The 3,260-nt window shown below is 32.3% G+C and overlaps 1 long non-coding RNA gene across 2 annotated transcripts; it reads left to right on the top strand.

Moving 5' to 3' along the window:
* Window positions 1-680: 680 nt before the first annotated feature.
* On the top strand, window positions 681-2,954 carry LOC139844161 (uncharacterized). Of its 2 annotated transcripts, none has more exons than XR_011757845.1 (3): window positions 681-1,239; window positions 1,376-2,040; window positions 2,147-2,954. It is a non-coding gene; the product is annotated as an uncharacterized lncRNA (long non-coding RNA). The 2 variants fall into 2 exon arrangements; XR_011757846.1 differs by having other exon boundaries at window positions 1,376-2,265; window positions 2,669-2,954.
* Window positions 2,955-3,260: the final 306 nt, after the last annotated feature.

The raw sequence follows: 3,260 nt of genomic DNA, 5'->3' as shown, positions 1-3,260 counted from the left end.
CCTCACACACCTATTTTAACTTTTTACTCTCCTAATAATACTCAATTGGTGTGTGAGGATCAAAAAAGTGTGTGTGAGAATCATCTCCCATATATATATATATATATATATATATATATATATATATATATATATATATATATATATATATATATATGCATATATTATAGGTGTAGTTGAATTTGTATATATATATATATATATATATTGTATATATATATATATTGTATATATATATATATATATACCCCTATATATTATATATACAAATTCAACTACACCTATAATATATATATATATATATATATATATATATATATATATATATATATATATATATATATATATATATATATATATATATATGCATATGCATATGTATATGTATATGTATACATATACACATATATCTATTCTATCTAATAAATGAGAGTTTAAGCTGACCATTACGTGCTTCTAAGGATTGTAACATGTGCTACTAAGGGTTGTAAGATGTAATTTGATGATGTAATATTTACAAATTATTATTATTATTATTATTCCGTAAATTTATATACATATAAATTGTGGTAAATGGTGTCTCATTGGCTCCAACACCCAAAAACCACTGTTAACAAGCACAGTAGCAAGTTTTTTTTTTTTTTTTTGGCCGCTAACCCGCCCACTGCTTCCTTCTCCTTCATTCTACACTCTTCTGACCTTCGTGTCCATACCAACAATCCTCCATCTCCCACTTATCTCCACCTCACTCCACCATCATTCATCTCTCCATGTTAATTCATCACCAGACCCATGCTCCACAATATCGTCTCTATCTCTACACTTATTCCCACCATCGTCACCAGCACCGTCTTCTCCTTACCATCATCATCAACACCGCCGCATCCACTATCGTCACCAGCACCGCCGCATCCACCATCGTCACCACCACCGCCTCATACACCATCTTCACCAGCACTGCCGCATCCACCGTCGTCTTCTCGGCCTTTACTCCAATTCGTCACAACGACCATCACTTCATCGAGATCGTCAGCCCAACCAACTCCATCTTCTCTGCTGTAACCCAAAAATATTTCGCTCCAATTTTTGCCGGTTCTAAAAAGTACTGTATATTTGTCAATCTCGATTTGGTTACTAGCAAGCAAACCCTTAAAAAGAGGGCGACGACAGCAAACCCTAATTTTTAGATTTCAATCAACGGCGTTGCACCAACTATCAAGTGCATCAAAGAATTTGAAGGTACTAAAACACTACCGTTCCTTCATTACTAATCATAGTTTTGTTTTTAGTTCTCCATATTTATATATTTATTTATTTATTTATACTTACATTCTAATAAGATTTGAGCCTAATTAGGGTTTTAATTGTATCATAGTTTCTGCAAAGAGTAGCTGATAAAGAGGAAAAAACCAAAAGGAAGAAGAGGTAATCATACCTGATGGGAATTTTCCATCCTTTATTACTACAAAAAAATGGTAATTTATTGATTAAATTTTAGGTCGTATCTGCCGGTGACTAAATGGCGTACTGTTATGGCAGCGTTCATGTTTGTTTATATCTTATCCACGAGTTTACTATAGATGGTATATAGTTGTACAAGATCTAAATTTTCAAATTAGGATTATGGCATGAATGAGCAACGCAAATTTAGGGAATTTTAATATTCAAGGGTTTTGTTTTGTTTTTTTTTTTTCCCTTTAATGAAAGGAATTTCATAGGCATTATTGTGTTTTAGTTAAATTTAAAGCTTCCTGAATCTAATTTCAGTGCAGTGAGAATCATCATATAAAACTACAGAGTACGCCATTGAGTGGTAACTGGTAACTGTTCTAGAGATAAGAACTTCAAAAACCCTTAATGTGTTGCTCTTAATATCTAATATATGTTGTGTTTCGATATTTGTACTTTATTATGAAGTCTATTTTTTAGGTGTTTATAATTGTCAGTATTTTAGAGGATATTATAAACACAAATGGCATCCAGAATAACGAAAAGGTGACGATATTATTACGTCAAACTTTCATGATACAGATGAAGAAGGTTAGCATTTTTATCAACTTTTTTGATTCTACTTTTACATGTTACAATCATATATAATCTATTTGTCTTTCTCAAGCATACCAACGTTGGCTATTTTTGTATTAAGGGATGGAAATTTGTTCTTTGAAAAGGATGACAACCTACCTATAGAATATGTGACAGTTGGAACAGAAATTCAACCAGCTTCTTTTGGGATTTCTTTGCATTGCCTTAGTTAAGCCAAAGGTATTACCGGTGTAATCTGAGCTCCGTGACCTTTTTTTACGTCTATAATGTCGGTCCTTCCCATTGTTACGTAAGTGTGTATTTATGTTTTTACGTTTTTCTTTTTACTGTTTTCTAAGTTGGAATTCTACGAATGTTTGGTCATCAGTTATAGAATTTGTTTTTTTTTTCCAGATGTGCTTTGTATGTTCATGAATCGTTAAATGTTAGTATATTGCTGCTTTCTGCGATTGGTTATATAGATATCGATTTTCGTTATATATTCTTAGCACTTTACGTAGAGAAGGTCGATCAAATGATTTAATTTTATAGTAGTATATATTATATAATATAATATAATGGCACCTAGAAAAGACGATCGGTGTTGGTTATTAATAATTACAACATAGATGCGATTGTGCAGGCAGACAGCTGCTAGAGATTTTTTGATTTATCGTTTCGCGATCTATTGATGGTTCAACTAGGCCTTCTGCTTCTAATGCACTTTCTGATCAGTTTTTTGTTGATAATGGATCCGGTCGAACCAACGTTCCCACAGAAAATGGTAACCTGAGTTTCATTCTGTATTCATGCTATTGTGTTCATCTTTTTTTTTTTTTTTAATTATTATTTTTTTCGTATTTCAATTATTAGTGATGTTGGATATGTTTTGTATAGTTCTTTTCAACGTGCTTTCATGTTATATTATACTCTCCTTTGAGTTACATCTTTAGTCTCATTGTTTGATTGTTATTGTATTTGGTTGTATGTTTGATTATATAGCATTCTGTGTTGTTGCACAGTTGAGTGTTTGTGGTTTTTATCTTCCCCGTTTCCCAAGACAACATTTACTGCTTCAGAGGCCCCGTTAACGACGGTCAAGAAACATGAACACTGGCCTTTTTGTGCGAAAAAGGCGAATAACTAATTTGCATTAGCTGTATAAAATTGGTTTTCGAAATGGGATACGACGACAAAAACCGAATCAAAGCACTCGAAGAAACAAGCTGTATCTT

Source organism: Rutidosis leptorrhynchoides, chromosome 4 (assembly GCF_046630445.1).
Source record: "Rutidosis leptorrhynchoides isolate AG116_Rl617_1_P2 chromosome 4, CSIRO_AGI_Rlap_v1, whole genome shotgun sequence".
Classification (NCBI taxonomy): Eukaryota; Viridiplantae; Streptophyta; class Magnoliopsida; order Asterales; family Asteraceae; genus Rutidosis; species Rutidosis leptorrhynchoides.
This window is presented reverse-complemented; position numbering and strand designations above follow the sequence as displayed.